Raw genomic sequence first — 12,981 nt, forward strand, 5'->3', positions numbered from 1 at the left:
AAACCATACGACCATCACCCGATACAGCATTGAATTTAATTGCTTGCATTTATTGTTAATTGATTTTATTTTTAGCAGTTTAGCATGGAGATGTTTTTTCGGGCTGTCAGGTGCTGGTGCTTGGCTATTTATTCGGGCGTGATTTAATTTATTTGGTATTTGCCTAAATTGAATGAAAATTGATTTTAAACTTAATCAAATTTTTTGAAACTGTCAATGATGCGTGTCAGAAGCCAACAGCAACAGGGCACCAAAAAAAAGGGTTTTCCCCTGCAGGAATCCCATTCAGAAATTGAGCATAATTCAATCAGCCGGTTGTTACAATATTTTTCTGAATAATTTGGTGTACATGTAATGCTTTTTGTGATGGCTCAACTTGTCGCAAATGCAAAATGTAATATTCGCAAAAAGTCATCAATAAGCCTTTCACATTGACGGAATACGCAAATATACTTTCAAATTAATATTTAATTTTTAGCATTTGCATTTTTTTCAGAACCTCTAGGCTATATCAGAATCACCAATGCTATTGACATGATTTATTTCTAATCAATTTCGTTCATGTAAATTTATCAGCAGAATTCCCTATTAGCATATTTTATGGTTGCGTTTATTGAAAATATCTAAAAATGTAACTACACTGGTCGGCATAAGTATTTTGACGAAACAATCACAACAACATAACAATCTTAAAAAATAAAGTCAATAGATTTTTGAAAAATTCTTTTCGCAGTTACTATTAGTTTTGATTAAAGAAACTTTTTCCATAAGTAGACTTTTAACAAAATTCGACATTTTCAATAAGTCTTGTATCGTTCAAACGGAATTTAAATGACCTTTCCATTGATGCCAAAATGCACATGAAGTAAGTTCAAATTATGAGTATATTTAACTTTTGTTTCGTCAAAATACTTATGCCGACTAGTGTAGCTGAAAGTGACACTTTTAATAGTTATTAAAACAATAAACAAACCTTTTCGTTGTTTTTTGATTTTCTTCTCGACAGGATTTAGTAATTTTCGGTTATGCTATCACTAATATAAGCTTTTAGTGTGCTGGTTTAAGATTCTGTGGTTCTCTCGATAGCTGTCTTGTGTTATCCTTGCTGGATGCTTTCGACACAGTCTTTGCTTATCCATCTCAATTTCCCATAATCAATTTTACTGAGCTCCTGCAAAAGCAAACACCTTGGCACTCCTCCGTCCATGTTCGTGTATATCTGGAGAGTAAGCAATAAGCTAAGCCAAGATCTATCCAAGCATACACCTGTCATAGCTCACACTCGGTCCGCATCCGATTCTCCATCTGTGTGTGCACCCATTTTCCGAACCACAACCACTTCGCATGTAGCTCCTGCTTCACACATAAGTTCAGTTGCTCAAACATGAGGACAGTGTTCCTCCTCAGAACCCACTCCCAGTACCGCTCCTGGATATCCAACACCACCCAGGGCTCCTTTTGCCGGGGCGCACATATTTAAAGAGCAAACGTTTATCTAAGTTGTACCGTTGCGGTTTCCGTTGACATTCAAATGCGGAAGCACCTGTCGCCCAGCCGAGGGAATCTGGAGACTGCGACTCGAAGATGTTCCACTCAGGACAGCCCGGATGGAATGGGGCGTTACGATGGGCGTGGGACTGGTATCCACTTCCGATTTCACACGCATACGAACAGGGGCAGCAGCTCTAGATATTGCGAGGGTGGGCTGTGCAGTATATCCCTTACAAGATATAATATGTTATGATCGTGTGCTAATATATTTTATGGAAAATAAGAGTTAAGTAAGTTTTTAGAACGTTTATCCTATTGTAGATTTCCTTGTAATAGATCCTTAGTTTTTAGAACGTTTATCCTATTGTTGATTTCGTTGTTATAGATCCTTTTCCTTTGTTTTAGTTTTATTCCGTTGAATATTTTTCATTGTTATTGATCCGTGTCCTTTATTAGATTCAATTATCTACAAAGCTCAATATACTGATACACTTCCTATATAAAAGATGACGTGTGTTTAATGTATTAACATATTTCTTTGGACGAGGCTCTGGAGACCGTCGATCCAAACGATGCAGACTCCATAAAAGTAACACCAAAGGTGCGAACAAATTTGGATCCTAACCATCTTTATAAGGAAAAATGTTGGAAAACTTCTAAGTTACATAACTTCTCTGGAACAATCGGGTATGACATTAAGAGATGCAATGGAAATAATGGAAAAAGCTCGAAATCTATACTTTACCATTATTTATTCCATTACTATTGATAATGTGTGTAGTATATCGTTTTTCATCCTAACTGTGAATTTGAGTTTTCAAAAAAATTTATTTTTGTTCTTTAGTGTTTGCTAAGTTTTGTCTCTACTTTCAGTTGTGATGATGACAAATTAATGTTACCAAATTAAGGTTAGTAAAAATCTATATTGGGTCAAGAAAACCCTTTAGTTTTTATCACTCGAAAACCGAAGGACATTTTCTGCAATTTGAGAAGTAAAACGAAAAAAACTCCGAAATTGGAAACAAGAACATGCCTGAGTGACTGGTTAGATATAAAATATCCAAAGGCGATACTAATTCCTTACAACTCTCCTTCCCAGAACGAACTCCCCATGCAAACCTCGGGCGGTACGTTGCCGGATACACACTCCGCTGGGCATACACGACAAGTTTCTCCAGATCCCGCCGGCGTACCTGGCTGCGAATACCTCGAGGACTTTGCCACTTTGTAGTTGCTTTTGAATTCTCAAGTGTCTGCGTCGTCAGCGTCGTCAACTTTAAATGGTTTCGCTTACACCTCCAGCATGCCATTGAACAAATTAATTACTCGACAACTTTACAAGCGTTCCAATGGTTCCCTGTCCCGCAGAATCGTGGTTTCCTTCTGCTCAAGCGGCTGCTCATTAGAGTGCCGCATATTGTTGGAAAGTTGCCATCATCATCATCATCGCCATCGCCATCGCCATCGCTATCGTCATCGCACATCCTGGACCTGCGAAAAGGGTGCTCACGCATTTTCGATTGCTGAGCTCATTAATAATGGGCTCTGGTGCAATCCTGGCCATGTATTTGTGCGCAATGTGAGTTATGCGCCACGCCGGCCATTGGCCAACAAAGCACCCAAAATGGGCATTATTATAGCGATGGCATGACGAAAAGTCACGAAGTTACATTGTAGGTAGCAAAATACATGAAATGCTCTGTCGCCTTTTCGTTTTACTGAACATATCATTTAAAGAGCTTTTTAAATTGCTGTAATTACCAAAAAGGCCTGGCCCATTTTCATCATGTATTTACTATTAAATGTATGTATTTTAAAACAATACATCAATAAAAAAATTAAATACTTTGCATAATTGTTAATTTTATGAATATTTAAAAGCCTCGAAAGAACAAAGAATTGTACAACGGAATACAGCTAATACACTCAAAAGAATATTCGCCTACAAATTTGAGAAACTTTAAGTCAATAACGTTTTTATTTCAATTTTGGTAAACATTTTTTTTTCTTTAGTAAGTAGTAATATTTTTTTAACAAAACATTTTTAAGAAATAATTTTAATAACGTAGAGAACAAATCGTCATTGACTTTAAATTTGTGAAATTCAGGTCGAATACTTTTTAAGTGTTTTAGAATAAGGCTAGACACTTTGAGCCGTAAGGATCTAAAGAATTTGGGAAAATTTGAGTTTCAGGGATATCTGTTTATTAAATTGCATTCCAAAAGTTCACTGTGCACTTATTACCCGTTTGTTCAAGCGGAAAACTTTATATATATATATATATATATATATATATATATATCTGGTGTTTATTTTTCCATTTGCTACTTACCTTTTCTCCTATATTCTTTTCTAGACCATAAATACCAACGCTTATCGGGCATGGATCACGCTGCCATCTCCATCTGTGAAAATATTACAATGCAGCTGGCTAAATGGCCATACATTCTGTTTCTTGGCCGCTGCTATTGCAGTCGCCTCCTCCGATTTTGGCTGCGCTCCCGTTTCGCATTGCCGGAAATTGGAAAAGTGTTGCTTTATGCGCAGCTGGAGCGGGGATTTCGGGATGGGGAATCTGTGGCTGGGACTTGGTAGGGGAGTCATTTTAGTCCTTTTATGCACGCGCCACCCCAAAGTGGGTGTACTCCGGAGTTCTGGCCATTGTTCTGGTCCAAAAAAGAAGAGCTTGGTCAGGATATGAATGCTGTGGACTGCTTAGTCCAGTGTGTTTGGAGTGCAGAGGCGCGTAGTGTGCATCCTCTTTGGATCCTTAGGTATCCTGGAGAGCTGCTAATGGGGGCTGTTGAGCATGCATGTCCTATGTGGAGATCTTTGGCAGAGGGGCCCTGCACGGCACTGCGAAATTGATTCATCCGGAAAGACGTATTTAGCATTTATGTAAACTCCATTTATCCAAACCGTTCGGCCGTGCTGCGGTTCACAAAATTGTTGCGCAAATTGCCGCATATTTGCTAAAAATTATTGTATCAATATCGAGAACCCTAGATGTTAACCATTAAATTCGTTTGAAATTATGGAGTTTCGCAGCCGCTTTTGTTGGCCATCCAATAAATTGAATTTCATCACCGTTTTTTTTTTTTTGGGCTGGGCTCGATGATGAAAATCAGGCAAATTTATATCTCTGTGGTAAAGCGGAATTTACACAAAAGCCAATGTGGCTCTGACTCTTCATTTTGTTATTTTACAAATACGTAATTTTGTTTAGCGTAATTGCGGCTGCAATTGAAACCGGACCCTTGATTGGAGAGCACTATGTACACATGAAATTCGCGTGTAGACGCAGACATGATGGTTGCAAATTTGATATTTGCGTTTTAATGAAGGCACTCTTTTTTTGTTTGGCCAATTGCTGATAAGCCGGCGAATTCGAATAAGCGGATTCCATCACTAGATTGCATTCAAAATGAGATTTTTGGTTTTCAATTGTATCCAGTATGCAGCAGAGCCGAGTTAATGAGCAGCCAGTAGACACGCCCGTCTGTGTCCGTTTTCCAATAAAGCTCGAGAGTAAACAAGCTCGAAAGGGCAGTACCAAAGGGCCAAGTTAATAAAAGTTCGCGACATGAAAAAGCGGCGCAGCTGAGCTCTCTGTATGTGAGGGTATGTGAAGTGGGTGTTACTGGAGTAAAATTTATGAGAAAATCCGAGAAAGAGCTTCATAGCTTTCCTTTGCCATGTTCCCTTTGATTTATGCAAAAATTGTTAATTTAAGCGAATGATACCTGGACCAGGAATAATGTAATGATGGTACTAAAAGTATATTTCAGAACTTTATCAATTATAAATAATGGTATTCATTTTTTCTTTACGCCTTTGGCAAAAAACAAATTCATTGTTTTTATACCCTTGCAGAGGGTATATTGATTTCAGTCAGAAGTTTGCAACGCAGTGAAGGAGACGTTTCCGACCCCATAAAGTATATATATTCTTGATCAGCATGACTAGACGAGTCGATCTAGCCATGTCCGTCTGTCTGTCTGTCCGTCTGTCCGTCTGTCCGTCTGTCCGTCTGTCCGTCCGTTTCTACGCAAACTAGTCTCTCAGTTTTAAAGCTATCGGGCTGAAACTTTCCCAAAAGTCTTATATCTTTTGCAGGTAGTATATAAGTCGGAACCAGCCGGATCGGACAACTATATCTTATAGCTCCAATAGGAATAATCGGACAAAAAAATGAAAAAAAATTATATCTTTGGTGTTTTTTAGCATATAAACTCCTAAGCTTGGAAATAACAATTTTTAAATAATTTTGAATTTTGAATTAAATTTTATCGAAATCGGACGACTATATCATATAGCTGCCATAGGAACGATCGGAAAATTTGTGGAAAAATAATATGAAAAAAATTTTAGCTTCGGTGTTTTTCAACATATAACCTCCAACGCTTGGAAATGACATTTTTTAATTAGTTCTGAATTTCGAATTAAATTTTATCAAAATCGGACGACTATGTCATATAGCTGCCATAGGAACGATCGGAAAATTGGTAGGAAAATAATATGAAACAAATTATAGCTTCGGTGTTTTTTAACATATAACCTCCTACGCTTGGAAATAACATTTTTTAATTAGTTCTGAGTTTCGAATTTAATTTTATCAAAATCGGACGACTATATCATATAGCTGCCATAGGAACGATCGGAAAATTGGTAGGAAAATAATATGAAACAAATTATAGCTTCGGTGTTTTTTGACATATTATCTTATACTATTGGGAATATCATTTTTTGTGTTTTTAAATTTAATAATTATAGCTGCAAGGGTATATAAGCTTCGGCTTGCCGAAGCTAACTTCCTTTCTTGTTAATTATAGTTTAATTTCTGAAAAATTATATCAGTTTCTTTTTTATGGAATGCTTGTTATAATTAAATTGGCGTTTTTACCAATCGCATTGCTTTAAAAAGTTTATAACAATGTTAAATTAATTGTCCATTGCTTTTCTGACTTTTGTATCTGTAAAAACATTCGGCATTCCCTGTTAGGTAATCCTTTTTGAGCATGCAAAAGTAAAACAACTGCGAAGAAAATTATCTGTTTTTTTAAATTTTTAAATATTCAAACATTATGGCAGTATTCTGACCCTACTAAAAAGTAAGGAAATCTGTTTGTGTATTTATTTATTTCAAGGGATTATGACCCCAAAAGAATATATCCATAATTATTTTAGGACGAAATCCAACTGCCAATTTCCATTAAGAGGTAGTGCATACTTTTCTTGGTTGGCCGCCGTTTGACAGTTCAGTTAATTAAATTTTGGCTGCACAGGTTGGGATATATAACCGTTTGCTGCACTTGGTCTTAGCCAATGCCGATGTCTCTTAACTCTTTGAGGTTTTAACCCGGCCATCGTGACTCCACCGCTGGGTTTTCCTTCTCATCCCTGGTCTTTGCTCTCGTTTGTCTCATTCCACTGCGGCTTTCCCGATCATTGGTAATTTACGCTTCACATGACCAGAGTCGGAAAAATTTCTTCATTCTGTTTTCCACTTGCGGCTTTTCCGACGGTGTTTCCTTTTTTTTCCCCCGTTGTTGTTGACTTTAAACTTGTGCCATAGGTGCTGCTGGTGCGTGTTCGGGGCTAAGCTGCTTATCCTGCCTAGGGGAAATGCGGTTAGGATCCTTGGTCTTGGTCCTGGTTTCTGACAGTGATTGGTGCCAGTGTCAGGGATTTATTTATCTTTTAAGAGCGTATTTATTGTCCCGCATTAAAGGTGGGCTTTGGAAAAAACAAAAAAACTTAAAGGAAAATCGGAGACGGCAAATTTCCGAGGAAAAGTGGGGTCAACTGGCGGATTGATCACTATTTTTGGCCTCATCATACATCTTCACTTTTCATTTGCTCAACCCGATGTGTGTGTGAGTAATCCTGGTCATTTGACACTTTCACTTTGCGAGCCGTACAATTTATTTCACTTTTATCAGACATCAAGACATATTGATTTTTGTCTTCGTTGGGCGCCAAAAAAATATTGCTAGCCAAAAGACGATTATCTGCCGGAGCCTACTGACCGCCACCCAAAAAAAAAAGGTTGGATTGGGTTCTTATGAGGGTCATATGCCTATGCCTCTTGAACGTAATCAAAGTTGATTGATTACGTGAGCTCATCGTCCGGTTGGGTTGATGACACACCCTGGAACTTTTCCTTCACTCCCACATCCCCCAAAAACTCAATCTCGTTAATTTTTAATCATCTTTTTTTTCAGGCGCAAATTAGTTTGGACATTTTGTTTTGATGTGGGTGCCAAAATATATTAATTAATTCCCTCTGCTCAGGTAAATCAGCTTAGTTACTAACCAATTTCCTAGAAGGGCCTTCTTGTCCCAAGTTTATTTTGCCTATTTATTTTATAAGCCGCTTTGTGTTGTCCAAATGTTGGGCACTGGAAGGCAATCCCTAAAATAAAGAGAAATATAATCAGGAAAGGGGGTCTCCAGCTTGTTTTATCGTTAGCATTAAGTCCTGCAAATCTCATTCTCTTCGAATGAATTGAGTTAATGAAGATTTAAACATTTTTAATAACATTCTCATGTAACAATTATATTAAAATAATAAAATAATACAATTTACTACACTTAGAAAAACCGCAGTAAGTTCTAGGATTTCATAACCAAAAAAAATTTATGTTTTTAATTCAAGGATTTCATAATCAAATAAGAATTTTAGTTTTAATTTTCAGGGTTGTTCTGATTTTTGCTTCCGAAAATCTTTGTCGGATTCGATTTGACTTTGAATTTGTTTTTGGGCAAATTGGAATACTTTTGCTTATTATCATAATGTCATAAGAAGCTTTACATAAAAAAATCTTTTCTCTTTTCTTAAATAAAAAATGGGAGAACCGGCTAAGTATTATCAGTTGTACAAATTGTATTCAAGAAAAATACAGGAAAGTAAAAACCGGAACAGGCTTTTCTAATGTTAAATTTTTTTCAGTGACAAAAAATAAAGTAAAGTTAATATGTCTAACCTCGTTTCTAATATTTTAATATTGGCTTACACATTTTCAAAATAAATCATGTAATGTATTTATTTCAAATATGTAACACGAAACTATGACTTGAACATGCATTTATTTATTTATTTACTGTTCCATTTTTTTCCAAGTGAAGTTCTGTGTAAAACGTGATACATAAGACCTTTTGTAATTTGATAATGACATATATATTGATTAAAAAAAAAGGTGTTATGTAAGAAGGCTTATGCCATTTTATAATTATATTCATTAAAAAATATAAGCCCCATTTAACTGAATTTCCATGAAGCCTAAAGAGAGTACAATTTCAGGGGCTGGGAGTTGGGTAATAAATGCACTTGACCCCAAAGGAAAAGCAATCAAAAAGGAAAGCGCTCAGCTGCCGATGAAGACACTTTTCCCGGCTGCAGGACAAAACATAAACTCCACGAAGGGCGTAAGGACACAGGGATTGGCAGCAGGATTCCTTCGCAATCGTGGACGAGTGACAAACTAATTTCATTACGAGCAGCTGGCACCGACATGGACATTGTCTCTATACGAGTATCCCTATCCCCTATACCAATGAAATCCGGTCATAATGCCTGTAATAATAATCAACAGCCCCCGAGGCAGGGTGCAAAACCGAGCTTGGAACCCGACAGAAGATGATAAGTAGACACGGACCTGGACACGGACACTTGCAGCTTTGCGGATCTCCGGCTGGCCAAAAGCAATTGCCATGGCAAAAATAGAACAATTTCACTAAAAATAAAAACAAAAGCCAGATAAGTGGGCCATGGGCCAGATGAGGGGGCGTGGCAAGCTGTGTGTAATATGTGCACAAATTGAAAATAAAGTTTTGTAACAAAATGTCGCACCGGAAATGAAACTCGCAGCATGAGACTTGGCTTGCCATCTCTCTATCTCTATCTCTCGCCCCGCTCTAGCTGTCTCTGTCTGCGGGAAAATGTGTAGCGAAGCGTGTAAACTGGATATAAAGGCACAGGCATTTTGGGGGCGTGGTCGGAGAAAGGAGAAAGGAGCAAGGAGAAAGGAGGAGCATTGTTTGCCACTATTTCTGGGCCAGGAAGAGGGGTGGAACATCTCTGATTCCGCCTTAGTCTAGGCGCAGTCTGCTCCAGTTGAGCCTTTGCCATAATAAAAGATGACATTTTATAGCAGTCACAGCCATGTTAGCAGAGCTCGAGGGGAGCAGGAAGGCCCCTAAGGATTCTCGGTGGTTTTGGGCCTGGGCCTTTGGCCTAGCCAGATGCCGGGGGCAAGTCAAAGACACAGCTGCAAAAGTACATAAACCCAGAAATGTCATGTTTATTTTCATTTCATAAGGAAATTGTCTGTCTATATAGTTTGGGCTAAGAGGAGAAGGAGGAGGAGGAGCAGAACCAGCACCTGGAAAAACTTTGCCAATAAGGAGGAGCCGGGCTTGGTCTAGTGTTTTTTATGACCCCCCTCCACATAAAGTCGCGGCAAGCTGAACGATTTACGGCCAGGAAGCAAATTTATAGACCATAATTAGCATATGAAATGGTTAAGTGCACCACAAATTGCACTTCAGTGTAGTGCACATGCGGCTGAACCGGAAATAAAGCTGGCTGGAAACCCATATTAAATTGAATTCGCGGCTGCTTTGGGGTCGTTTTAATGGCACTCGATGTGGGTTAATCTCCGATAGAAACTTCTTGATGTGCACGCACTTCTACTTCGCTCTGCGTTAACTTCTAAGAGTTTTCCACTCGCTAATGGCTTAAAAATCGGGCACAAATTATCCCCATTAAATATACAAATTTCGGAAAACTTTGCCGTAGCACTTTTGCCACTTTGAGCGAGTGCCACAGGTTGAATCTTCACACGGGTCGGCTGGAAAATATCCACTCATCTAATCGCATCGTTAACATCATCAGCCATTTCGCAATGTCATGGCCCGTACAATGGCCCAAAGGATGAGAGTGCCGGAAGTCCCCCTTCCGGCTAACCGTTTAATCATTTTGTCACGCGTTGGCTAAACAAAAACGGAGTTCTGGCTGGTGGGGGAATTAAGTTTTAGCATATGTCATAAGGGCTTAGCCATGATTTATACGGCAAAAGGCGGCCATCAAATGTCGGGATAGAGCTTGTAATAAAGGGAATTAGGGGATGCCCTAGAGAAAAAGCGGGGCCGATGCGAAAATAAACGATTCCGGGTAGCTCGAACAGCAGATGCAGCTAAATGTATCTACATACGAGTATATGCACAGTATATCGGCGGGACAACATGACCATTACTCTTCCGTGGGGTCGTGAAAGGAGTATCGCTACAGCTTCATATATCTTCATTTTAGCAGCACTTGCACTGTGAAAAATATACCACCATTGCCTGGGGAATTTGAACCTTTATCAGCCGGCTAAATCTCACAGTGTAGTGTCAGCTCAGCTGTGCACAAATTCGCTTGTGTATAAATATTTATATATTGAAATGCAATGCCAATGCGAATCGATGGGAATGGAGTCGAAATCGGAGTCGGAGTTGAATTTCGGGCAATGTGCCGCAATGCAATCGAGCTAGACGAAATTGAATTTGCAGCAAGTTGCTCAGGATTCGGCATCCGCATCCGCATCCGGGTCTCCAGCACAGTTTGTCCTATTTGAGCATGCGAAAATGCGATTTGAGCCGGTCCCCTCTTCCACTTCCCCTCTGAATTTCCTGGGCAGGAAAAGTTTGCCATCGGTTGTTGTTCTTGTTGCTGTTGTTGTGTTGCTGCCTGCCTGCCATTTTTCCCGGGTGGAAAACTAGAAGCCTGAGCTGTGACAAATCTTTATGCAATGTTGCATGTCCTCTGATTTGCCATGATGACATGCTGATGGAATAAGTAGAGGGACGGCAAACGGAACTAAAACTATGACGGTTCCTCTGGCACTGCTTCAATATCTGCTACTCCTATGTATCTGTATATGTATCTGTATCTGTATCTGTATCTGCAACTGTATCCGTATCTGTATGGCATGTCTATCTGTCTGTGCCAGTGATTTGCTCGCCGAAGCGTTAAGCACAAAAATTGGTAATGGCTGTGGCTGTCCCGCTTTTGGCAATCATTGCGCAGGTTTTATATCTTTATGTCGGTTGCCTTTCCTGATAGGTTTTCATTCTGGCCAGGTCCACAAAATGCCATCGATTTGAAAGGTCGTCTGTTACAGGATTGTTCTTCCAGAACTAGCTTTAATTTTTGGTTTAGTTCGTGGGAATGTTAGCCACATTACCATCGCTCTTTCTCAGCTCTGTTTGATTAAGAGTTGTTGAAATTTAATTAATTTCTTTGCTTGCCATTTGGCCACAGATTTTCAACAAAGGGCCGCGGGCAAAAGCAGCTTATACATCAAAAGACACTGAAAATTAATCAGGGCGACTAGGACCCATTCCCCGAAGTCTTGACTTGCATGCGAAAAGGATCCGAAGTGAAAATTCGCTGGCTTTTCTAATTGCATTAATATCCGTATGGAACATGATTTATAAAATTCAAATCAAACAACAAGTACGGAAAGTATCGAAATATGGGGGCTCACCTCACGCATCTAAAATTCTGCGAAAGGAAACTTTTCATTATAAATTGCGTGCCAGCTGTCAACATGGTGGTGTTGCCCCGGGGCGAATTTAAATGGATTTTGAGGTGGTGTGGGTAGAGGGCGGGATGGTGACGACGATAAGGGGGCGTGGCACTTGCCAGTTGAAAGGCTAATTTTGCACATTTGAACTGACGTCCATGAGGAGCAAATGCGTTGTGGGTTATCATTTGGTTAGTCCTTTCGGAGAATGGGGCAGTCCATGTCGTCTATGGGTTGGTCGGTCGGTGGCTGTGGGCGTGGCAGGGCCGGCAATTTCATGGTTAAATGATTCAGAAAGAGAATTACAAAATTAGGCCTTGGCCCAGCCCCCTCCGGTTAACACAATGTAATTAACTTTTGCGCGACTGCCTCGCCCTCTCAATATATTTGATATTTATTTTGGCCCTCTGGGTGCACTTTGGTCATTCGCCCGCTGACAACTTTGACTCTATGGATAGAAAGAGAGAATCCGCCGGATGTGCCGGCCATCTTCCTGGCTTCCCCTTGATGTCCCCTTTCGAGCGGCTTTCGAAAGCAATTTGAAACAAATTTTATTGCCAAAGTTTTTGGGGAGCACATGGAAAATTGTTCGAGTGCCACCGCAAACAGAAAAACGAAAAGTTGCCAACCAAGATGCCGCTCTGATCCACAATTAGTCCTACACGAAAGTGTGTTAACTGCTTTTGGATGGCAAATAAAGTGAGACGGATTTGTGTGGGCTGGCGAATATATAGATTCCATTTGAAATGAATGGTTTGATATCGCTGGATTTCGGTCTCTTTAAGTGCGGCCTTAAAATGTCTTTCAGCTAACACCAAAAGCGGTGAAAAACGGGGGAGTCCACAAGCCTCGTTGCGCTTCATGACCAACTTCAATGGCTGGCGCACAGTGCGTATGCGTAATAAACAAAACAACTGC

The sequence above is a fragment of the Drosophila subpulchrella genome, chromosome 2R, assembly GCF_014743375.2.
Source record: "Drosophila subpulchrella strain 33 F10 #4 breed RU33 chromosome 2R, RU_Dsub_v1.1 Primary Assembly, whole genome shotgun sequence".
Classification (NCBI taxonomy): Eukaryota; Metazoa; Arthropoda; class Insecta; order Diptera; family Drosophilidae; genus Drosophila; species Drosophila subpulchrella.